Raw genomic sequence first — 26474 nt, 5'->3', positions numbered from 1 at the left:
TGTTTTCAGATTACATCAAAAAATGAAAAACACCAAAAATGGAGAAATAGGGTTTTGTATAAGTATGGTATTATATACACATTGTACATGATACATACGCACATTATGTATAACCCTGTGTCATGCTGTTGCATAAAAACAAACCTGTGTGTAAAAATATGCATATGGCCTTCTGTGTCTCTCTCTCTCTCTCTCTCTCTCTCTCTCTCTCTCTGTCTGTCTGTCTGTCTGTCTGTCTGTCTGTCTGTCTGTCTCTGTCTCTTTTTCTTTCTCTCTCTCTCTCTCTCTCTCTCTCTCTCTCTCTCTCTCATCCTTTTGCTGCACAATGTTTGTAGAGTTGTTTCCTCTGTGTGTCTGTTCAAGGCCTGACTATAATGACAGATGAGCTGGATGACCAGGCCAATAGGCACCTCTCATCTCTCTTATCTCTCCAAACTGATGAAGCCATAATGACATAATGATATTATTTTACAGCCCCAGTGATTACCACATTGAGCTACGTGTCTATTGATCTTTCGTGTCATCACTCAGTGTATATATAAATATACCCTTAACTAATTTGGTGCTTTGAGCTGAGCAGTGTACTTTGTCCTGTCCAGTGAACAGGTTTTAAAAAGCAGCTACTTCTTTTCAAAAACATTTTAATCACTTGAATGGCCAAGACAGACCAGCAGGTCCAACCTTATATTAACCTCAGTCTGTGCTACAATCATACTGAAAGAACATTATTTTGGAGATTATATCTAGTTAGTTACATCATATTCACCACCATGTCTTTGTTTTGAAATCACATTTCTAATGTTTGTGCCCGGTGTGGTTGGCCAGTAACGGGCCCAGCAGGGAAGAGAGACACTGGCCATACAAAAGCCGATAAGCAGCTCTCGCGGAGCCCCAAACAACACGGCTGCTTTTGTCTTTTGATGTACTCCCACTCTAGCCTGAGCAGTGCAATAACAATGGCCTTAATTCACACTGCACTCTGTCCTCATTAAACCTTTTTCGTGTTACAGGCTACTGTCTGTCTCCTGAAAGGGAGAGGCACAAAGAGCCAATCAGCAGAAAGCGATAGGATTGGCCAAGGGATAGCAGTATCTTGATTTGCTATTATTCTGTAAAGTTCATGTCAGTCCCGTCTTGTTGGGAGTTGTCAGCCCGTGCTGTTTGTCAGATTGCTGTTTTTAGCTCTCCTTAACTCCACTTTGTCCTCTGTTTTCACAAATACGTCTGCACTGAGATGGTGCCAAAACATTGCACTTAATCAGTAAATCCCTCAACTGGCGTTTTTGGAAGCCTTTTTTTGATAAATACCATCTCTTATCTTTCGGAGAAAGAAAAAAAAATCAGCAACATAAAAATAGACATGTAGCCTTCCAAACTGAAATACAAAGCAGTCTAGAAGAAGGAACACTCCAACGCTGTATGTAATGAAAATGCCTGAGTCATGTATAGTCTTAAAACTTTTCAAGGACAGCTTTATTATCATTTCTTCTCATCACAGATGTGTGGAGAGGAACAAAATGTAGTTTCTACTGGACATGGTGCTACACTTAACATAGAACAGCAGCAGACAGACAGTAAATACAAGAAATACAGACAAACTATACAAACACTACACAATAAACTCTTCTGTACAGTATACAATAACTATATAGCCATTAAGCACAGGACAATGTATAAAACAAACCTACTGTTGTCCACAGCAGCTGTAATAGTTGTGGGTTTTTTGTTGTTTTTTACAGATTAAAATGAATGAGGTAAAGTTTCACAGTAAAGTGAAGTGGCTTAGTGTGGAAGGTAAAGTGCAGCAGATAAAAGTAAGTAGTATGGTTCATTTAGAATGCTTAAAGGTCTATCAGGTAGATCCGTTCAGCAGTCTGAACTGACCTGGATGCTCCGTGGCCTTCTTCCATGTGGAAGTGGTGTAAACGCCATTCAGTGTAGATTATTCAGGCAGTATTAGTTTATCAGAGTGAAAAAACACACGCATCCAAACAGCAGTAAAATTATTGCAGGAGGCCTGGCTTTTAAACTGGAATTTCTGCAAACCTGAATGTTTGCATCACTGTTCGTGTAAAAAGTTGTTGTTATGGTACATACAAAGTAAAGCTTTGATGATTATTGCCTAACTGTATGTGAATATAAAGTTTTTTGTACGTGTAGCAGCCTTTATAATTGCTGCTTTTAAACAGCCTTACTTACTTTCATAGCTACATTTTGTTTCTCCTCTTGCTAATTTCTACTCATTGTAGAGAGGATGGAGATCAAGTTCTACCACCCAGGCCAAGTAAACAGTTGAGACACTTCCAAAGTGTCCAACGTTTCACGTTTCAGACATTGAGCACTAATTTTTTTTCAGCGCCGTGCAACATCTGTGTGGAAAATCCAACAAAATAATATAGATTTGTATCCAGATGGGAGTTCATTTATCAGATGACTGCTGAGTTTGGTAAAAAATAAAACCAGGCTTTTATGAGGGGAAGAGGGAGGGAAAAAAAAAAACACAGAAATGGCTGATCCGGATGGAAATAAAATCACTAAGTAATCACTGAGTACCACCAGTAAAAGAGGAAGTTACCCCAGGACCCCATGTAAATTGAATTCTCTTTGACTAGGGCTTTATTGTCTATAGGAACTTTTTCCTACATACTCCGCTAGTTCTATTACTTTACACTTACTCTGACTTATGATACAGAAAAAGCCTTTGTTGCTAACAGTCCCTTACATTGACAACTTTAAATAAACTCCTGATTTAGCACACCTGATTCAGTTCAAGTTTTCAGGAGCTTCTCAATGTGAGGATCAGGTGGATCTGATTAGAGCTGCAGGAGAATCAACAAGAGCAAAACTAATATCAATTAGTAATACACTAAAGCTGCAGACTTTTAAGTAAACTTTTTTAAAACGTTGATAAACATGTCCTTTACCTCACCCAAAAAAATTAAGGTTTCATGCCTATTTTTACCAATTCAGTGCTGTTTCTAAACTTTTGGCCTATAATGTGGCCTCTTTTAAAATGGATATTTCTTGTTCTTAAGTCTTAACCCAAGTTCACAGCCACTTGAAAAGTACTCTGTATGCACACATCTGACCAAACATTGTATTATTGTAATGATTATTTTTAATAAGAAATCAAATTATTTATGAAGCATTGGTTTGTTTTATCGAATTGTTTTGTTGCTGTTTTATAACAGCAATAAACCATTTGAGGTCCTGCACTATAGTGATTTTACTACCCTTAACTGTGGTGAAATCAATAATGCACAGCCTCTCGTGGCTGTTTGCTTTAAAATATCACTTCCAGTCTGTCTCTTAATAGTGGTTTGTAAATGTGAAACAGGCTCTTAGGAGGACTACATGCAGACACTTGAAGCGTAGTAAGTTGTACTGAATTGGGCTGTTCCTGGTGAAATGGTGGGGTATAATGTTAGTTCTCTTCAGCAGCACCATTACCCCTCTGACCTTCACTGAACACAATGAGCACAGAACTGCTGAGTGCGACTCCATCAGTAATAGCGCCTGCTGTCATGATTGACGCTTCTTTCACCCAATCGCAGAGCTGTCAGATATTTTCCCCTATTGCCACACAAGTTGATCTAAGTGAAGACTGAGATGCGGGTGATGTTGAGGTGGAGAGAAGCTCTCTGATGGTGTGAGAGGAAATCGCCATTTGAGTGTGAAGGTCACTGGCGTGTGGTGATGGGCAGAGGGAATATTGTTCCCCATGCAGTGATGAAGGGGCTTTCACACAGCTCTGGTGCTGCATACAACACTGTGAGTCAGGCAGCAAAGCCAGAAGTGTCAGCTAAAACCACTGATAATAGGCTTTATTTAGTATTTATCTGTGTGTGTATGTTAGGGGTTCAATGATACTGAGACCACTTATCGATTTATTGATAATTGTCTGTGGCCATGACATTGAGAAGTAGAATTTAGCATTTGGTGTAAAATGGACTACAGTCTTCGAAACAGTTGACCACATGTACTTCTACTTTGTTGGAATGAAAACCTGTGGCCACACCAGCTCTTTGCAGATAAGATTGAACGCTCCTGCTGTAGAGGTCTTCTACCCAACCTGTACCTGACAGGGTCTGAAAAATGATTGGGTTTCTACCAGGTTCAGTTTTGTTTTCTGAAGAGTTATTTTTTGTATCATATTGGTTTCCATTTGAGAATACTTGTGGTTTAAAATATTGACCAAGATTGATATTTATTAATAATTCTGTCCTAATTTATAGATTTTTTTCAACTTGCTAATCATTCCAGCAATAACCAGTGCACATTTTCTAGTTCAATACAATTTTCTAATCAGAAGTCACAATTTAATTAGAATTTTAATAACAAAATAAGGCTCAAAAAACACAACCTTTACTGACTTTACTTTAATAGATTGCCCAGCATTTTGCTTTTTGTTATTTACTTGAATAAAAAGAAATAGTTCTATAATTCTAATAATTTGGACAAAAAACAAAAGTGTAGCAGGTGATATGGCTTCTGTTTTGTTACTCCCTAACATATGAAATCTCATGTCACACAGAGGGAACTGAATTATGACAGAGGCAAAGAAGACATAATATGATATGAACGTAATTTCCATCACCTTCTTTTCCACGGACAAGAATGTTATGTGAAAATGTATTATTATTAGCATATGTGAGGCTGTTTGGTTGGTGTGACCTTTTTTTTTGTTGCCTGTGTTTTGTCACTAAGCACTCTGAATGTGTGTCCGTGTGTACACACTCATGAAGAAGTGTTATTTTGTTGAGATTCTGGCGTACCACCCCATCCTCATTGTCTGTGTCTGTGTGTGCGTGTGCATGTGTGTGTGTGTGTGGTCTTGCTGTAGCGCTGGCAGTCCTGCCAGGAGGAGGAGTGTGCCCTCTTAACCCTCTCTCTCCCCTCTCTCTGCTCTAATTAAGCAAGTTCCCTACAGCTCCACACCGGCTCCACTGAGACCTGCTGCTTACACACACGCGCGCACACACACACGCTTATTCAGCTGGGGAATACAGGCACAGAAAGGCACAGAAAGGCACTGAAAGGCATAGTCACACTCTTGCCAGCAGGCTAATGATCTACACAGATAGATGGTGCTGTCAGGTTGGTAAGGAATGCTTTGTTGTGTTGCAGCTGAAAGTGCAGGTCTATTACTGTGGCCTCCCTTTATTTTATTTTGTTTTATTTTAAAGAGATTGTATTTCCTTTTTCGTTTAGACCCCCTGTGAACAGCTCAGCATTCACCATCAACCTGCCATGTGCATCCTCCTGAGAGTTTGTGTGTATTTCTGTCCGTCTTGTGCGCGCATGTGTGTGTGAAGGAGAGTTTGTGCTTGTGCGGTCCGCCGGGACTTTTTTTTGGTGTGTGTGCTCTGTAGAATTGCTCGTGGAATGAATTGAGAAAGGCTGGCAAGCAGAGGTGGGAAGAAAAGAAGGGCCTTCCAGTGAAGATAGAGTGAAAAGATAGCTGTGGAGAAATTGTGCCAAAGAAATTTTAATTGGAGGGAAGAGGCATTCTTGTTTTTGGAGGTTGGTGGGAGTGTCTCAAAGCTGGGCCAAGAAAACAGTAGTACAGAATCTCTCACTCCTTCACTCTGTCTGTCTGGTCTTTCTTTCACTCTTTCTCGCTCTCTGAACCAGATGAATAGGGTGGGTTTGGGGTGACTTTAAAAGGGGGTGTTTCTGTGGCTTGTTTTGACTGTATTAGGGAAAATGATGTGAACTTATGATTGTCCTGTTAAAGGTACTTTCAAGTGAAAAAGGTCTCTCTTTACTGTGCTCTCTCTCGCTCTCTCAGAGGGAGCTTTAGTTGATTATCCTCTAAAGCACGAATTGTTGTTCTTTGGTGACTCACACTGTACGTTTAAGTAGACCATCATGTATGGACAAAGCCTATGATGATGTCTGATTGACACGCTATGTGAAACGCCACCTCTACAGACCTCTCTGTCTACAGACAATATTAAAGCTTTTTCATTCAAAATAAGGCACTGCACACCCGAGTACTGAGCAAACACACTGTAAAGAGTTACAGCAGCTTGGCCAACCATGTTGTGCACGGTAGGATGAAAATTTCTCTCTAGAGCCTATTTTTAACAAATGTGTTTAATAAAATCACTATTAATGGTTTTACCGTAATTCTACTCAGTCAAACTGAGTAAAGTCAACATATATGGACTTTGGTAGCATATGTTGACCTTGCCTCTGTATTGTTAGCCTACGTCCACCCTTATTGGGGAAGCAGTTGCGATTTTAGCTGTGTGTGTTTAACAATGCGCTAAAATCGCATAGTTTATGTGTGGAAGGAATTTGCCAAGGCGGAATGTTTAAAGTGACCAACCACTTTGTGTCCGACTGCCAAGGTTCAGCACTACTACTGTGCGAGCAGACCCTCATTCACTGCCAGCTTGAGTCATTTGTTCATTAGCGCAGCAGCATGCAGTTGGCTTACATCACATCAGGTATCAGGTGGTATCAGATATTAGTATTGGTGGATTCTTCTGAGTATGAGTAAAGAAGCATTGCATCAGGCCAATACCAGTGTTCATATCGATGCATTCCTAATCATTATTATTTTGATGTTGTCTTTTTTGCAATACTGATATCACAGAAGGCTACTATATGCAAACTAGCCCTCAAAACATTTTTAAATTGTGTGCTGAGAGCTAGAGGTGAGCAGTATGACAATATTTTATTGTTATCGTGATACATTTTATCGTGATCAACTATATGCTATATATATCTCTTTGCGTCTCGTGCATATCATCATTAGTTATAGAACATTGACCAACTTGGTGTTTCATCACAAAAAGTGCATGATTAGTCCTCATGGCTCTCTTTAAATGTGGCAGTACTGGTGCCTTGTGTTTGTTTGTAAAAATATTGTAATGCGTATCATGTATTGTGATTTTTTATAACCACGATGTGATGTTTTTGCCACATCACCCACCCCTTCTCTAAGCAACCAACTACAGACGTCCCAGTTGAGTTTCTCTTATGAGTGTTTACACCACGTAATAACTGTAGTCAAAACAGTGAATAAAACATTGACCACTAACTTTTTAAACTATCACAAGACATACTTGTAATATGAGGCAATACAATTGCAATATGGTATTTTGTATGTATTGTGCAGCCCTAATACACACACAAACACACAAACACTATATTTTTTTTTCTTGTGTGCTTTGAGACTTTGGTTTTATGGAGACGGCTCTTGTGATTGATTGGTCAGCTGTGTCAGTGTTGTCTGAGAGCGGTGCAAACGGTGTGGAAACTCAGTGGTGCGTGTGTGTGTGTGTTTGTCTGTCTCTCTGAAGTGTGAGGGTGAAAGGTGTGGGAGGTTTGTGGACACACACTGGCTTCAACAGAGAGTGTGTATCCATTATCGGTTTGCTTTCTGCTCCTGTGATTGCTGAGCGCCTCAGCAGGCAGTCAGCTCGTGTCCCTGACCAATTAAAAACCTCCAAACTGTCCCAGCACTGCAGTACTGGTGACAGGAGTTTACACTGATCAGTGTCTTTCTCTCTCTGTCTCTCTCTCTCTCTTTCTACTCTCTGTCTCTCTTGGTCTTTCTTTCCGTCTCTCTCTCTTGTTCCCTTTTTCTTTGTCCTTTTTACTCTCTGTCTCACTCTCTGTCTTTCTTGGTTTCTCTTTGTACCGAGCCCTTCCTCTCTCTCCTGCTCCCTCTCTCACACTCTGAACCTGATGAGTAGAGCAGGTCTGTGGTGACTCTGTAAGAGGGTGTTTTTGTGGCCTGTATTCACTGTTTTTGTTTCTTTTAGAGAAAATGTTCTGATCTTATGAGTCTGATGTTAAGTTAAATTAAAGGCGCTTAGAAATCAAAAAAGTCTCCCTCTCCTGTGCTCTCTTCTTTCTGTGCCTAGTTATCTTTCTGCTGAGCTTTCACTTACTCTCTCTCTCGTTCTTTCTCTGTCTCATGCTGCCTCACCCTCTCTCTCTCTCCTTCCTCTCTTTCTGCCTTTCTCCTTTCTCTCTGTCTCTCTCTTGAGCTCTTTAGCTGTCGCTCTCACTCTCTCTCTCTTCCTGTCTGGCTACTTGATGTTATGAGTGCATGTACGGGAATAATATGAATGAAGAACATGACAGCATGAATGTGAAATGCTCATCACATGCTCCGGCTGACTTATTTTTTTGTTCTTATGTGTTTATAATGAAGTGTTTGTGATAAGCCATTTGTTATTTAACATGCCGATGTTGCATAAATATTTACCTTTGTCTGTCTGAGGATGAACACGTCCCTTATAAAGAAGTAACTCTTTTGTCTTCTTGGTGCCCTAATGTTAGCCTTCTGAATTACTGCACAGCCTTAATAAGTACATTTACAGAACTCTTTCCACACAAACCCTGTTATGATTGAAACCAGTCTTCCTTTTAATGTGCTTTAAATGTTCAGTTCCAGTCTACAGCATGAGTTGTGTAGTGACATCTGGATTCAGCAAAAATTCACCATGGTACAGTGTGGTTGCGTGCCCCACCACAGAGGAACAGTGCAATAAATTCTGCATTTTCACAGCTTTTTGGTTATTTGGCTTTGTGAAGGGTTCACATGCTCACTGCCAACTTCTGCAATTGTGGTAATGACAATATATTGTGAGTTCCTAATGGCTGACTTGTATTTTAAACCTGCCTCGCTTCACAGATGTGAAGAATTGATTGTCGAGCTTTGGCTTTGTTTCTCCAGGCAGTGTTTTCACCTGGAAATTGGGGCTACAGCACAGGGGACCTAGCCAAGTCTCAGCCACTGGAGGTGATGCGCTCTGGGGTCAGTCTTGTGATCTGAGCCCCTTTGAGCTTCTGTGGTCGGGTGACTGGCTTGCTTTCTGGCTGTGTGGGTGCAGACTCTGGTCGGCAATGTTCAAAACTCCAGCCATCTGCCCCTCTTCTGCTTTAGCCATGGCCTCCTTCAGACATTAGAGAGCAGTTCAAGAGCACAGTAACAAGGGCTTTTCCTCCTGCCTCCTGCTTTCATGAGTGCTTGAGATGGATGATCTTATCTACAGAGAGCATTGGCCTGATTGATTAGAAGCTAGAGTGGCTGAATTCCTGCCTTAAAGAGTGAAGATTTCCAAAAAGTTGCATGAATTCATTGCTGAAATGGAAAACAGAAAAAGGGAGAAGACAGATGAGCTGGCAGGCTGTGGCAAAGCCTTCCATCAAAGGCTCTGAGCTGAGATTTTTTCCCCCTTATACCACTTTACTTATATAATAAGCTAAGATCAGACAAGGACAGAGATAAAAGAATACTTCATCCATGAATGCTAACATAGATAACAGTGAATCGAAGCTAGTGAGCATCGTTGAACACTTAGTATTCTCAAGTATTGCAGATGATAACAAAAACACGTTTTAATTTTGTATTAACTCTCACTGGAGAAATTCTGTCAAAAGTGCAAATTTTAAAGTTTCACTTGTCTTTGGATTCTAAAATTAGACATCCAAAAGTGTGGATCCTAGCATAAACTTATTGTTATACATACAGTATTGCGGAAAGAAACTGAATTTATAATTTAGTCATTTTTGTCATTGATAAATCTAACATGCTGATTTGACCCTGCTGATACAAATCAAATCCATATGTAGCTTTGGCTACGTTCACATTTAACTGGCTGAAGTGGCGCAAATCAGTTTTTTCTTGCCTCAGTGTGACACGTCTGATTTTTTCAGAGTTTTGAGAACACAAATGTGATCATTTTAACTCAATCTGAGCCATTTTCATACATTTTTCTGGATCAGATACATATCTGATTTGTGGCCGTGCAACCTTTATGAAAAAGTCTGATCGGAATTAATGTTTTTTTTTGTTTGTTTCTTTGTTGTTGTTTTTTTTTGTTTTATCCCCCCCCCCACCCCCCGTGCATGCACAATCATTTAGTGTTAATGTAGAGGCAGTGCCTAACTTGAACTTATTGTCAGTAAACAGAGGAAAAGCATCTGACCCTTTTTTGCTTTTATATTGCTCTAATAATGAACAGCTGAGAACTGTTCAGAGCAAATTATCTTTGCAACAAAGGTTAATTCTGTTGCTTGGTTTGTTGTTTACGTGGCAATATCGATTGGGACGTGCGCATGTGGGTCATTTCAGGGCACAGGTCTGTTCACATTTAATGACAGATTTGAGTTACCTAAACAAATGTGAACTGTCAAGTCAGATCAGATCTGAGCAAAAAATTGGACTTGAGCAGTAAGGCTTGTAATGTGAATGTAGTCTTTGAAATTGTCATATTACTACATTTGGTATAATTGCTATAATGGTATAGCAAAGCAACAGTAATACCTATAGACATGTAAGGTGTTTTGTTTGCCTATTACTAACTGGCTGTCTGCAGCACTAGCAGCTTTTTGTGGAGAGTTATTGTTTGAAGTCTAACAAAGTCTCTGACAGGTAACAGGTACAGTAGAATTATTGGGCTGTAGGAAATGAGATGAGGTGAGAAGTATTGGGTATGCATTTTGACTAATTGTTCTGTTTGATCTTCTGCAAACGTTAATAAATGGATAATTGGTTAATCGCAGGGAAAAAAAAGTAAAACATCGGCCAGTACAGAGTGCTGATACTAACTCCTGGTATTTATGCAATTAAGTGTTTTGTTAAAATCTGTGTTCTGTGTCACAAATAAAACATACTCAACTTCATTGAATTGCATGTTTGAGTATATTAGATGCTTATTAAATGTTAGATGCTTAAGGAAGTATGTTTTTGTGTTTATTTACTATATAAGTAAAGTAAATGTACTTACATAAATGTAAAATATTGTTATTGTGCAAAAATAGTTACAACCAGAACTGAACCATATAAAGAAAAACCTACACTGTGTACAAATAATATGCAGCAGCTTCTCTGGCTCGGCAAATGCGGTATTAAATGTTTAATTCTAAATTTCTCAACTTATTTGTCTCATCGTGTTCATTGTCTGTATCGTGTTCACGGTTACATCTCTGAGCGTCAGATTCTGCCAGAGTTGAGTAAATATTACAGTCATTTATGCTGTTAGTAGCATCCAGCTGGATCTAACTAACATCAGCTAGAATAGTTAATAAGCCTTGTTAGCGAAAAAGCTTTTGTACATTCCTCTTAAAACTTAAAATCAGCATTTCACTGAATTATTGGTATGTGTTTTTTTTTTTTGTGTCTTTCAAAAATTCCTTTTGACAAATTGAAACAAATACCCAAATAATGATTTTACTGTTATAGTACCCAAGTGCCCATGCACATCCCTACAGGGCATCCCCTCACTAGCAAGTTGTACCCCCTGTTTCTGAATGTAGGATTAGCACTGGTCATTGAAGGGCAGTTTTTATTTGAGAGCAGAACAGTTGTTGAGGAGGCGTAGCGTTTGGAGTGTTTCTCAGCATTTGGAGACGGTGCTGGCGTCGTCAGAGCAGTCAGATTGAGAGTGACTCATCTGTGCGTCAGTGTGAGATCAGTCGCAAGTGCAGTCTGACCTGCATTTCCACACACATCCACAGTAACCTGCTCTGATAGCCACACATAAGAAACTGACAACTGTAGACAACCAATATGACAGTAATGTTAGGAAGACTGCATGTGGAATTTATGCCAGAAAGTTTAGATTACTTGGCAGTAGATGACAGGGTAAAGTTTACTTGATTCTTTTTCCTATAACAGTGTAATAGTTGTCTCCTGTATTCTGGTGTGGATGTAAATGCCATCACTCACATTCAGTGTGCTCAGTGGGTGTCTGCACTAAGCCACTATAACACAGTGGAAACTACAGAACCTTCTGAATGAGTGCTAGAACTCACTTAGACAACAGATTACAGGAGATGACTTTTACACTGTTAGAAAAAAGGAAGAAAAATAATCAGGTAAATGAAACATTTTTCCCCTTATTGACATAAACATACAGTACTGTACAGAAGTCTTATGTAGCCATGAAAAAAATTGGCTTGGCAGTAAAAATGCTGTAAAATGGAGTAAATAATACATAATAGAATAAATACAAATAGTCACAAATAGAGGAAACTGTAACTTCTTTTGTTTTAAAAAGTTTAAAAGTTCATATGTTGGTTGTGGAATTTATTTAGGAGAGCACAGGTTTAGGTCCTGACTTCATGGTGCACTGCAATCATTGCATTGGTATTGGATGGTAACTACGTAACGGACTTCCTAGAAAAAGCTTTGGAAATGGATAAGTGAACACACAGATGTATCAAATCACAATGTGTTTTTTTTTGTTGTTGTTCTAATGTTAGTGTTTTTTTAAACAAACAAACATTATACTGTCCAGATAAATGGCTTTATACATCATTTTCTCAGATGGCTATGACTTCTGCACAGCACTGTATTTCTGAATAGTCATGTGCAGCCAGATTAATTAGCAAAAAAGCAGCCTCTCCTGCATAGTTTATTCAGTGTACTGCTCTATGAATGCAAGTAAGCTGGTTGTGAGGCCCTGCAGTGCCTTACACCTTACACCACAAAAGTGCGTTTGGTTTTGCACAGGAAGGTGTGATGGGAATCATCCAAGCTAAGAATTGGCAGATTTTTACTCCAAAAATGCAGTTGGCAATCATCTAATTAGTTAATTTTATTTTGGCTTGTCTGTCGCTGATGTAAAATGTGTGTGCCAAGTAAGTGCACTTGCAGGTATGGTTGTAAAGGGAACCAAAATCAACTGCAAAAATTCAAGATCAGTGTACCTCTAGTGTAGCTTGGTGAGATGGAGGCCTTAATTGAGTGTTTCTTCTTGAGTCAAGCATATTTAGAATATCAAGCTACAGTAGCACTACCAGGGCTATAGCTTTAAAGTGGCAGTAATTTATGAATAAATTGACTGAGATCATTACTGATGATGTCGTCTATCATGAAGCAGTGAAGAAGTCTCTATAATAGGGTTGTTACAGTGTCAAGGTTAGTAACAGTGTATGAGAGGATGGTTGCCCCCACATTGACTAGTCCAAGAAAGCAATTAAAATATCCACCTGTTACCGTCTACAAGTTAGAGTTCCTTAGTTCAGTGGTTCTCAGACAGTTTTAGCCATGAACCCCAACATTTTAGTCCCACAAAAGCAATTCATAACTGGGCACATAAACTTAAGACACAAACATATAGCATATAGGTAACTAGAGACTACAATAATCCAAATCTTCATAAAGAAGAAGTGCATAAATAACAATGTAATGCAGTGTAACCATATAGCTCAACATGATTGGTCATTGGTTAACCACACTCATTGAGCTATGTGTATGTGGTCTTATCAAATACATGTATTTTCTTTCAGCAACTATCCACAATTCTCCTGCCTTAAGCAACATAGAGGCCTCCTAATTTCTCACATATGAGGATGAAATGTAAAATAATATATTAAATTTAGTAGGAATTAAATATTTTTGTCTCCATTTGTTTTGTGGGATGAGATTTTGTTCTTGAAGACCTCACCTCACAAAAAATAAACAAAACTTTTCTTTGAACTAAGGTTCAAAGAAAACACCAATATAATATTTCAAATTAACTGCATGTGTAAGTGGTTACATTAATATTTCATAATAATAATTTTTCCCTAGTTCTCAGTATGCCATGAAAATTTCAAACTTGTACACCCCTATACTATAATGCCACAAATAGTTGATTTGCAGGAGTATCAAGATGTGTCTGGTTGTATTTTCCTGCATTCCAGCCTGTGCCAGTCATGACATCCATTTGTCAAAGTGCTCTTACTGAGTGGAACCATCAGGCTTTTTTGAAGTGGTTGAGCTAATGAGATTAGCAGCAAGTTTGAACATTTCTGTAAGCGTATGTGTTGGGACTGTGTATCACAGAATAAAGTAAAGAATTCCAGCACTTTAAATCTAAAATGACTAGATAAATGAAGACCCGGGGCTGTGTATGTCCCTGTGACCTCATCGACCCTCACCCTGCTGGGAATAGTAGTTCATGTTGAGGTCAGGGAGGGAGGGTCACTGTGACCGCTGTCTCCAAGCGGACATCTCAGGGGAAGGGCAGGAGGTCACGTTCAGCCTGCTGTACTCCCTCTGCCCTAAATCAGCCAGTGGAGCTGTTCTTTTGGGTCACTGCTCTCTGAAAGTTTTTTAGTCCTTGTTAATGTTGGTGTTGCAATGGGAACGCTCTGTACTCGCTGAAGTTACTCTGAAAGGGGAAATCTTTTACTCAGGGGTGGGCAGTTAGTTGAAGTTAGTTAGTTAAAGACATTTTCATAATACAGAGTGTGAATCACAGTATTTTATGCATGGTTTGTGAAGTTGAAACAGCCATAATGCACCAGCTGTGCCACATTTAAAACCGTTAAAACTGAGTACAGTGATTTTGCTCATTTCACATACGGAATTGTACTGCATTCAATTAAGCAGGGCTAAACAGCATCGCCCGCTCTTTCTGTTGGTGTAAGTATGCCTCATACTACAGAGGTATGCACTACTTAATTGCTTTATTGGTTCATCTGCTGTGTCTAAGGCAACAACAACTCTTCCTGGGGTTCTCATGAACATAGCATTGCAAATTTTATGCTGGATTACATTCAAAATATTACATGTCAAATTACAGCACATTAATTAAACAGACTGCAAACTGCACTTAGTATAATGTAACACATCAGCACTCACATGAAAATAACTCTACCCAGTTCATTTTTATCAGCTAACCTGGCACTGAAATACTCAAATACAAATATCAGTGTTAATGATGTTTTCATCTTATGAAAATTCCTGAAATCAGTAGTTTTCTGTCAGTAGTTGTACACTACTGTTTCAAAGTTTGCTATAATTAGTCGTATTAATAATTGCCGATATTTTATTCAATAATAATAATTATTATAGTAGATTGGAAGGTTGGGATACTCCAAGCTAGACACCAGAAAGTATTTCAAGATATTAATGTTGCAAGTTGTTTGGAAACATCAAGAAGTTACTAAATGATGTACCAATTTACAATAACTTTTTGATAATCTGCTTTTAGATTTGATCATTACCTGTCAGTTACAAAGCGCTTTCTCAATCATTATGGCATTTTTTACAGTTCTATAAAATACTGAATTTGGCATCAGATTCCTAAGCACATCATGTAAACATGTGATGAAGCATTAAAATCTTTGAATGTCTGGTTTCTATCACCAACACTTCTGACTCTTGTTTCCCTAGAACAGTGTATTTCACATCAAAGCACTTTGAATGACTTTGTTGTTTTGTTCGAAATATATAATGATAATTTGTACTTGCACTGTACTAATTTGTCATCTTTGGGAAATAATGTTTATAGTTGTCATTTACTTAACATGTGATGCAATATCAGCTGCTTGTGTCCCAACATGCTCTGCAGTTCTACTTTACCTGCTCAGGCAAAAGTGAATAAAGTGAACGGATACTAGATGACTTATTTGTATATTTCATCCATATTTCTTAAACCTGTATGTGTTGTGCTTTTGTTATGGACTGAAGCCTTTGAGCTCAGTGGTACTTCATTTGTAATTTGTAAAAATATGCATATGGCCTTCTCTCTCTCTCTCTCTCTCTCTCTCTCTGTCTCTCTCTGTCTCTCTCTCTCTCTCTCTCTCTCTCTCTCATATCCATTCTCAGTCATCCGCCTCTTTCTTATGGTAATGCGCAGTAGCTCGGCCCGTCACTCAGTGCCATCTCTGTGGCTGACTGAAGCTGAAGCGCAGGCACTTTCCCATTTGCGCTTGCATCTTTACTGTCTGCAGCTTCACGTGGGCCTTTGAACTCAAGGGTGGCTGCTGCTCTTGATGGCATGCTGCAGGTGAAGCTAATAATGAGGTCACCACAGATACCAGACAGGTGGTCAGAAATCCTTTTTTTTAAATTTTTTTTTATTTTTTTATTTATTATTTTTTTTAATACTTCCTCTCAAACTCACCCTTGCACACGCACACATGCATACACACGCGGTGGGTGGGCCGGTGCAGATGCTGGTGGTTTATTGTCTAAACAGCCGCTGTAGTGCAGGGTGGGAGAGACTTGCCCTCGAGGTAGTAAAATCTCCAGTGCCTCTAAGACAAACCCTCATGTTTGTGTGCGCTCAGGCCCAGGAGCAGATCGTTGTCGCTGGTGCTTTCTCAGCTGGCTCTTGTGTTGCTTTCCTGCTTCTCAGATCCTCAGGGTTGATATCAGTGTCTGCTTTTGGTTTACCTCTCTGCTCATGGTGCTTTACTCTTAATCCCTTAAACCCTAAGGGCCCACACCTCAGCTCTGCATAAATTGCATGTTAGTTTCATAGTAGGTACCAGTGAATAAGCCTTATGATTATCGTACAAGTGTGATACTGCCTTTGTTTTTGGCTTGTACTGTGAGGTTCAAAGGACACATGGACACACAATTAGAACAGAATTAAGATTGCAAAGAATTTTTAATGAATTGTTTCACCATTTTAAATGTCACAAGAAAGAGCAATTAGTGTGAAGTGTTGTCATAGTATTAGATTGAATATTTTGGAAGGGAATGAATAGTCAGTGTGTTGTGATTGCTCTTGGTTGTTAAATTTGACTAAAAAATTCTATATTTTTAAATGGTATTGTTTTTAAACAACTATGGCTTAACCAGAGACGGTCTTTGGTTTAAATTCATATTTTCCTTCATGACGTTACACCCCTGCATACAGACTGCACAGGAAACACTGTTTGTACACAGTCAGCATCTTTCATGTTCCTTTGCTGTAGAAGACTGAGCCAGCTCCACTTTTTTAATGTTCAGGACTGTTGTGGATGTTTAAAAGGGAGGTAAAACTAAGTACTAAGGCTACCTGCATGACATGCCATGCACAAAACGCTTTTATATTAAAACATTGATGCCTTTCACACCGACTGCTCATGTCGTGCCTATAAAGCAACAAATCTAGTTTTAACTCTTTGACACGATAATAGAAATCCCCTGAGTAGGTTAATGTTATGAACCCACTTGTATCTTCCCCTCCTTCATATAGCTGTACATCGCACAGTGAGAAAGCTAACATCATTCATGGCAGCAAATCACATTTAATTGTTGATCTCTTTAGATAGAGAGGTAGAACTTTATTGATCTCAAATGGAAATTCCAGTGTAATAGTAGCAAGACATAAAATTGCACACAAACTTACATATATTAGGCAGAAATAAAAACAGACATGAATCAGGCAGAAATACAAAGTTAGACATTAGTTAGAGTAAAGTATGAGAGAGTAGAAATAGAGCTATATCTGTTTGCATATATACATAACATATAAGACAGATTTATTGTATTTACATGATGACAGGTATTGCACTAAGTGGCATGAGGTAGTTTACAACACGAGTATAATGAACATAACCAGGAGCAGTTATAATATATTGTATTTACTTCATCATCTACTAAAGTTTATTTAAGCAATAAACAGACAAAAACATTTCTATTACATGAAAATGCAACTCGAATAGAAACGGCTTTCCCCTCTCAACGCATTGTGTCCGGTGTGAAATAAGGGTTGTGGAGTGGCACACTGCATCACATCTGGTGTGAAAACAGCTTGACACACTGCCAGCTTGTTATCTACTGCTGAGTTTTATTCTCCTCTGGATTAAGAAGAGTAATGTTGTAGCCTAGTTTGTTAGTGACTGCTAGCTATCTAGTTTAGTAGGTCCTGCAGATTTATTTACTTTAAGCCAAGATAAAAGCTTTTATATCTGAAGGTGTTCTTCTGTGTGACACCTGCAGATGTCTGTCTAGGGTTGCCAGGAGTCAGATTTTTTGTACCAAACAGTACAGTTTTGAGCTCGGTCTGATGTCCAAATTGTAATTTGACTTTGTTTAACGTTAAGGTTTGACATTAAAGTGCCTGAGCTATTCAATTTCCTGAAGGATATAAAGTGCCATTCCAGCTCTGTCATTGCACTTCTTTCTCTCAGCCCACTGCTCTGTCTAATCAGCTACACTGGTCTGTGTTAGATCAGAGAGCTGTATGTGTAAACAACATTGAAGAACAGAAAGTCTGTTTTTTGAGCGTCAAAGCGTGAATGTAAGGCTGGTTTTGCAACTAGTTCCATGTAACTTGTATTTTGTGAATTGGCTGCAGCATAATTTCCTTGACAGTTACAGAAAGCAGTTCGAAAATAAAGTTGCACAAAGCATGTTCTGTTAGTCCACTAGTTAGCAGCTCTTGGGGTTTTTTTGTTTTTTTTTGTTGTTTTTTTTTGGATACACTGTATCATAGTCATCTGCCAGGAAAAAAGCATTTTCATAATTTTTGTAGATATTTCCCAGTTTTCATTGTGGTTCTTTTTTTCAGTATCTATATAGAGTCATCTGTCTTTATCAATCTAGGGTTCTGTACTATATGTTTTTAGTTTTTATTTGTTTGGGTTTACATTAAGCCTTTGCAAGCCTCTTTTTTTTACCACCCAATAAACCATCTTATGTTTGATCTTTTTTGTCCAGTGAAATCAGTAATTTAAAAGTATGTTGTACGATGTGATCACGTGATGTGCTATTGCTGTTTTGTTAGCTATTTCATGAAACTTCAATAATTGCGGCTGAATTTCAAGTGAGTTACAGGAGGCTTTCCATTATGCAGTTCAAGTGCAATTTAGTTTCATGTAGGCCTAAAGGTGCTTGAATGTTAGAACATGTTTTAACACAGAAAATCTGTCAGATGCTTCACTGTTCTTTGTTGACCAACTGAATATACAAGCAGATAAGCACTTTTTGAAACGTACAGTAAACTAGATTTTACAGCATTTATATATGTATTTCAATTGTTTAATAAGTGTCTCATATATAGGTTCTTTATTTATCATGTATTATTGTCATCAGTTACTTTAATTCTCTTTTATCCATTTCATCCAGCTCCCATAAGGAGAAAATTCTTGTTGATTAGATGTATATTGCTTTAGTAAATACAATGATATTAAAGTGCCTTTAATGATACGCACGTTTCTAGTGCTGTTGTATTGTTGATAAACAGTTTTATATAAAAACTGATGGTAATGAAGTTAATAAAGATGCCAGATATAATACTGTTATGTTGTTGCTTTTTAATCGTGAAGATTTGTAGTGACAGGGAGATTGATAGTGTAGCCTGTTTGTTTAAATATAATTATATTAATTTTAAGTTTTCATGGTAAGAATGTGTTGCATACTGATTAACCATTTAAAGCGTCTGCTTACTCATTTTCTTGATTTTCTTCTAGCTGTTATGTAGTTTTGTGGTGTTTTTACTATGAACTAAATGAAAGAATGCTGTTGGTCTTTTTTATTGAGAGATTTTTGAAATTACCTTTTGCCTTTTTTTTTCTTTTCGGTTTGAGTTGGCTGGGACTAAATTTGCAGGTGATGTCAAAACTGCTGAAATACCAATCAGGGTTAGCAGTATGTATACGTCAGCTACTCTCCTTCCTCCCCCTCACCTAAAGACTGCTCTCCCACTGCTCCCAGACAAAACGTTGCGTTAAGGATATAACATTAGTGATGAGTGACACAGTTTCGGTGCTCTGTCTGTCATAAGATGAAGGCCTGAGTTCTCGTAGATTGTCATCAGAATGTTATTAGATCTCTAAAATGAACATTAGACAGCTTGTTTTCCATTTTATACTGTTTTACTCACCGTTCAGAGAGCGGTCGAGAAGAGCAAAGTGGTCTGGTTTTTTTGCAGGTGAGGCTCAAACATGTAGGGTTGAACTACAACCACCGACTAACGTTATCGCTCACTGCTGCCACTGGAGCAGAGTTGTTTTTTCGTTGCCTGGGTGATGCTGCTGTCAATCATTCTGACACACCCACACAGTTCTGAGCAGGCAGCATTTAACTACTATTAAATTATATTAACTTATATGTTTAAATGTATTCAATATTATACTGGTAAACGCTTTTTCCTTGGCATGTCTTTACTATCAAAACAGAGGTTTAAACATTTGAAACCATGTTGACAGGTTATTTTCCTAAATGAAACCTACACCTCTGAGTATACCAGTGAACCATTTTTAGATTGGTTAGATCATGTTCTTTACAAATCAAAATAAAAGCAGCAGCAGCATTGAAGAATCACTTTTTTTAAAGGATCCATGTCATGGAAGGCATGTGTTCCTTGCTTTATTTCAGTAAGTGTTTGGTGTAATATGTCAACATTACATTTCAAAACATGCCCAATCAGTTTACTCTCCAGTACATACATTACATAAAAAACTGCTATCGTTTTTTTTAATCGGCACTTTTTCACGTACCCGCCTGTTCATCCTAAAGCAGTTTAGCCCCACTATTCATACTGAAGTTATGAGGACTGCTTTGTGAATGAGACACAGTACAGGGCAGCCAATCAGAAATTTGCATATCAGCCTTCATTTACACATATCAATCTATGTTTATGTATATTAAGTTCTAAAGGACACAATAACAAAAACAGCCTGTTGAAGGTTAGAGGTTAGAAAATGATCATGAATGAATGTTTTTTGGCGTACTTTTTTAATATCAAATTTGGTCCATAAAACCACACAAAGGATGTTAGTGGACTAAAGGAAATGCCTTGGCGTTAAAGGGTAATATTACTGAATAATAAACCTAGGCTTCAGGGGGTTAAACTACTGTGCTTTTGCTCTCCGGTTAAATTAGTGGGCTGACTGCCATGTTCTTACTAACAGTGTAAATGTTGTGTTTTCCTGGGCGTTGATGGACCCACCATGGCTTCCACTTGTTTGAGTTGGAGACTGTGTGTGTCTGTGTGTGTGTGGTGACAAGCAGCCACCATGGCTTTGCCATTTTTATGATGGCTTGGATGCCTAATAAAGTGCCATCTTTTGATGGTTAAATATTTATTCAGCTTTAATGAGAGATTTGTCTCCAGTATCTTTCATCATGGGAGCCTGCTGAAGGAGGGCCCCCCAACAAACCCCGTTGTCCTCTTTTGTCCTCTACTTTATCTACTTCTCTCCAAACTTTTAGCCGTTCAGTTTTGACCTTTGTGCTTTGCTCATGACAAACAGTTTCTTCAGTTTCAGTTCCTGGCACTGATTAAGAGTTTAGAGGAAAGCAGAGCATTAGCAGAACTGAAAATTAAAACTGCTAAAGTAAGACTCTGCAGTCTGATGCTATTTTTTTGTAATATGAAATTGTCTGTTATCGGGAGTTTTCGTTAGTGAGTCAGAATGTGACCTAAACCTTGTTTATTCTTGTTCATTGATTTCTGTGTCATGGCTCTGTCTCAAGCTCTCTGACTGCATTACCCAGGCCTGGGGTTTAATACATATATATATATATATATATATATATATATATATATAAAAAATAAGAAGGCACAAGCTAAAGCTCTGCTGACTTTTACGTGTGAGAATTTTTTATTGTTAATTTGTTTATGTGTAAGTTTCAGTGGGACAAACAATAATACAAAAATACAGAAGTTTTTCTCCTCTTGAGAAGTTGAATAGATATTTTGTATTTTGTTTTGTATCAATGTATTCTTCTTTCTTATATGAATGTTATTACATCTTTAATAAATATTTTGTTGCAGTTTCTTTGCCATCGTAAACACATGCCGTTGTAAACCAACAAAGCCAAACACTATTTAAAGCGCGCACACACAAACACACAAGAGGAGCGGACGTGGAATGACCTCACTGTGTTGGGCTGTTTTCATTTTCCACTTTAGAAAGGTTCCAGACATTTAAACTTTGTTCCCTTATGGAAACATGCCTCATGTTTTAATTAATTGTGTCACCTCTACAACAATGCTATAAATGGAGCACAGTGGAGCAAAAAGTTGCCTTAACAATGTGTCATCACTGGCCTTGATATGAAGTATGAAGGATTTATCATGAGTTTACAGCTGTTCTACTGGCTTCAGTTGTGGATTCTCATTGACTGTTTTGATGGATTTCACTCTCTAATTGCCCTGTAATCCCACATTTAACACAGACTTTACTTTAAGCTTCAGTTCAGCCTCTGTAGTCAGTGAACTTTGTTCAGCATAGTGAAAGAAACTAAATGCCGTCATTCTGCTGAATGAAAATCATGTCACCAGTTCAGCTTAGTATGTTTATTTCGGACTCGCTTGCTTTGCTTTGTGCTTTAGCATGCTTAGAACAAGAGAAACCGGCATCCCCATTACCGTAATGAAAACATTGCTTTATTATTATAGCAATGCTCAATCTTACACAGAGAGAGAAAAATAAACACTTAAAAGGAGCTGTTTATCCACACTTGAAACAAGCATTGAAGTCTGAATGGATGAAAAGCGTCAGAGTGCTTTCATCGTTCACCACACTGATTCATAACCTCATACTTGAAAGTTCAGCTTTCAAGATTGAGAAAAAAAAATAGAGCGCATGGATGGCGTGAAACAGGCGCCCGTGGCATTGAAGAGTGGGGGTTGTCTTCCTCTGTTTTTGGTTTTTGTTTTCACACTGATGGAGTGAGAAGAGTGTATTTGGTGTGCTGTGGGTGGTGAATGGCTGGGGGGAGGGGTGCTGGCCCTGTGGAATTTGGTGGTCAGCACTGTGTTGTTTGGGTACTGAGGGCTTGACCCCAGGACGTGGGGGAGAAGGGTCTTCATGATCTTTTTCCCTCTTTTCTTTGTTACTGTTGTTTTTTGGTTCAGGGAGCAAACATAGCAGTGTCCACCCCCCTGCTTTAACTGGAGTAGATGAGATGTGTCTCAGTCATAGCACAGGCAGACCTTTTTAAAAGGTGTACTTAAGTTTATTGTGCAAGTTGAATTTGCTCACAGACTAAAATGAGCATGTTCCTTATTATAATTTGCCAGTAAATGAACTTGTCGGTTACCTTGTATTGTCTGTTGAGCGAGAATAAGGACGTGTACTGATATTACACCCATTGTTGTTTGTGACACACTGTGGCAAAGTGGAAACTCGCTTTTCACTTATACTCTGTATATTACTAGACTGACAAAGTTGAAGAATTTCTTTCAGTGTACAAATTCTCTCTAGTTTCTGCCATGTTATCTACCTTTTTCTATTTGTTAATGCGATTTCAAAATGTTGCTGTACTTGTATTACATGTAAAAGAAGGAATCTAAGAAAGCCAAAAATTTTATTCAGTTTGATTTTATTCAATTTGTCACAAACTGCCATTTGAACAAGAAAACACACGTATATGAATAGAATTCTTACATCAAATGTGATTTACTCTGATTACATACATCAATAATAAGTGCTTTACTGCTCTAAATACTCACTCTGAATGAGCTGATGTGTTCGCTCTGGGAAAAAAAAACGGCGCATCCCATAAGAAAGGAAGCTGCATATCTTGTGTAGTTATAGAAAACAAGTTAGCCCACAGAAGGCTCTAGTTCTGCACACTGAAATTGCTAAAATGATGTTAGAGTTGCCAGTGGGGACATGCACATGACAAAACTCTGCTGCTGGCGGTTCAGTTGAGAATGAATACGTTTGAAATTGAAAAAGTAATATAAAAGAGCATTATTACAAGATATAGAAGACAAAAAGACCTTATATTCTATGGAGTAGAATGTACTTGCTCTTGTCCGTGCTAAGATTTGTATGATTTGATTGTTACATTTGGTTATTGTACATTGCTTACATCACTTAGGCATTTAAGTCTAAAATTGAAAATAATCAAAGTTTAGTTTGCTTCCATGGACAACAAATAAATGAACAGTGCGTGATTTTCAATCCATCGTTTAATAAATGTCAAACCATCTATGTAACAATTGATAAATGTTACAGTACTTTTACATAGAGTGCTTCCACGTAAGCTACAAAGACTGCAAACACACAACAGTGTGAAACGAGTGCAGAATATACAATAAATACACTGGACAGTAAATATACACCACCACAATAAACAATAAATAGTAGACAGGTATATATAAAAAGATTATATGAGTGGGCACATATTTATTTATTTACACTCATACATATATACGCATGGATTGGCATCACAGCAGCATGTGAGTGATGAAGGAACGAGTGCAAAGATTGTCAACTGTACAGTAAGATTCAGGCCTCATAGCGGCATTCAGATAACTTAAGAATTTAAAGTGCAAAGTGCTGTGATGCAGGGGGATGTGTGGATGTTGGAAAGGGTGTAGATTAGTCCAAGTGGATATTGGGGGGGTTATCAGTGCGTTCAGTAATCTGACCACCTTATGGACAAAACTGTTGCAGAATCTGGAGGTGGTGGTGGAACGGATGCTCCAGGTACCTTTTGCCAGATTTTAGCAGGGAGAAAAGACCAGGAGTGTGGTGCGAGGGTTCTTGTGGATGCAGCGTTTATGGTACGAGGTGTTGATGGTGGGTAAAGACTCTGATGATCTTCACAGCTGTCTTCCCAGTCCGTTGTAGAGTCCTGCGGTCTGAGACAGTGCAGTTCAAATACCAGACGGTGAGACAGGTGGTCAGGACACTCTCTGTTGCCCCCCCTAGAATGTAGTGAGGATCGAAGGGGGAGGTTTGCTCTCTTCATCCTTCTCATAAAATTAAGTTTCTTGGCTAGGCAGATAGTGTTCAGGGTCCAGGTCATTGGTGATGTGCACACCAAGGAGCTTGTAGCTTTTGACTCTCTCCACAGTTGAACCATTGATGTGCAGTGTAGAGTGATCACTACAAGTCCTCCTGAAGTCAGCAATCATCTCTTTCAGCTTTTTAACATTAAGAGATAGATACTTGTCTCTGCACCAGTCTGCAAGCCACTCCACCTCCTCCCTGTGTGCTGACTCAGCATTGTTACTGATAAGACCCACCATTGTAGTATCATCAGCAAACTTGACAGTGTGATTTGAGCAGTGCTTTGCAGCACAGTCAAGAGTCAGCAGTGTGTATAGCCGGGGACTGAGCACTGGGGTGCCCTGGCAGTGATGGTGCTGGAGGTGGTCTTGCCGATTCTGACACACTGAGGTCTCCCATTCAAAAAGTCCAGGATCCAGTTGCAGAGGGAGGTGTTCAGACCCAGTAAGCTCAGCTTTCCAGTAAGTTGCTGTGGCATGTCTATGAGTAACATTCTCACATACTTGTCTTTTCTGTTCAGTTGGGTCAGTGAGAGGTGAATGGCAAAGGAAATGGCATAGACCATGTAGACCAGTTAGGGTGATACGTGAACTGAAGTGGATCCAAAACGCAGTGGTTTTTTCAGCACTGGGATGATAGTAGTTGTTTTGAAGCACTCTCTGACAATTGTCTGGCTCAGAGAAAAGGTGAAGATGTTGGTTAGGACATACACAAGCTGGTCTGCACATCCTCAAGCCTGTCAGCACATACCCGGACAGGTATGTTGTCAGGGCCAGCAGCCTTCGATGTTCCAAGGGCAGTCCTAACATCTACTGCGGATAGACTAAATACTTGATTGGTGGGAGGAGGGGTGGTCTTCCTCGCTGGCTGGTTGTTCTGTGCTTCTTTCCAGGAGTGGAAATCTGTATGTCTGGGAGTGAGACATTACCATCGCAGGCATGTAATCTCACTTTGTAGTCAGTGATGGCCTGTGTGCACTACCACATATGCCATGCGTCAATGGTGTCTAGAAAATGTCAGTGAATTCTCAGTGCACAGGTGCGCTTTAACTCTCCATAGCCTGGGATAGGATGGCTATGGAGAGCTGTGCTGTGAGCTGCTTTATTATAACTTGAAGTTGGCGTTTTGGGTTTCCAGCAGCATGTGTATCTCTGCAGTCATCTGCAGCTTCTGGTGCATGTGGTCGTGGTATTAAAGAAAGTCACATTGTCTATGCCCTTGCTGATGTAGCCAGTTGAACCATTATATGTAGCAGACTGGAAGGGAACACAATCCAATCTGTGTGCTCAAAACAGTCCAGAAGCGCTCAGACCATGTTCTCACCTGTTTCAGAACCAGCATTGATGCGCATGAGTAGCATTTTGTATGCTGGAATTAACATGACAGACGTGGTCCGGGCAGTTGAAGTGGGGGCAGGGCGCAGCTTTGCATGCACCATGAATGTTGATGAAAACAAGATCCAGTGTGTTTACTCCACAGATCGCAAAATCAAAGTGCTGGTAGATTTTAGGTAGCGCTGACTTAAGATTTGCATAATTAAAGTCCCCAGCGACAGTCAAAAATGTGTTGCTGAGCATGTTGCTAAAATCTCTGGGAAGGTAGAATGGCCAGGTATTTACAGTCATAAACTCCACCAGTGCCAAGCAGTGACTTGATAATACCATAGCATTTCTGCACCATTCGTTGTTAGTGTTGGTAGTGACACTGCTTCGTTGATCACACTAATGCTTTCCTTCCCGACACTTCCAGCCGCATCTTGGCATGTCTGGCTGACATCTCTTCTTGAATGGCAGCTTACCACCAGAAGCTCAATCCTAGCAAGGCAGAGCTGCTATTCATCCCTGGAGCTACAGGTCCTCACCATGATCTCGCCATCTCATTCGAGAATTCTTTGGTCATTCCTCTTCCGGCCAGCAGTGTCATGCGGTCCCATGATCCCGAGACCTGGTTCACAGAGCTGCCCGAGGTCACGCAGTGCCACCATCATTCTGTTATTTATTACCACTGAACTCAGGGAAGGATGATGATAAACAGTTTCACTAGTG

General features: G+C 39.2%; 1 protein-coding gene across 2 annotated transcripts in view; it reads left to right on the top strand.

Moving 5' to 3' along the window:
• Positions 1-26474, top strand: part of ndst2a (N-deacetylase/N-sulfotransferase (heparan glucosaminyl) 2a) — a 151580-nt gene that overhangs the window by 92901 nt on the left and 32205 nt on the right. The gene's annotated exons all lie outside the window — the stretch shown is intronic.

Source organism: Colossoma macropomum, unplaced genomic scaffold (genome assembly GCF_904425465.1).
Source record: "Colossoma macropomum unplaced genomic scaffold, Colossoma_macropomum, whole genome shotgun sequence".
NCBI classification, from domain to species: domain Eukaryota; kingdom Metazoa; phylum Chordata; class Actinopteri; order Characiformes; family Serrasalmidae; genus Colossoma; species Colossoma macropomum.
This window is presented reverse-complemented; position numbering and strand designations above follow the sequence as displayed.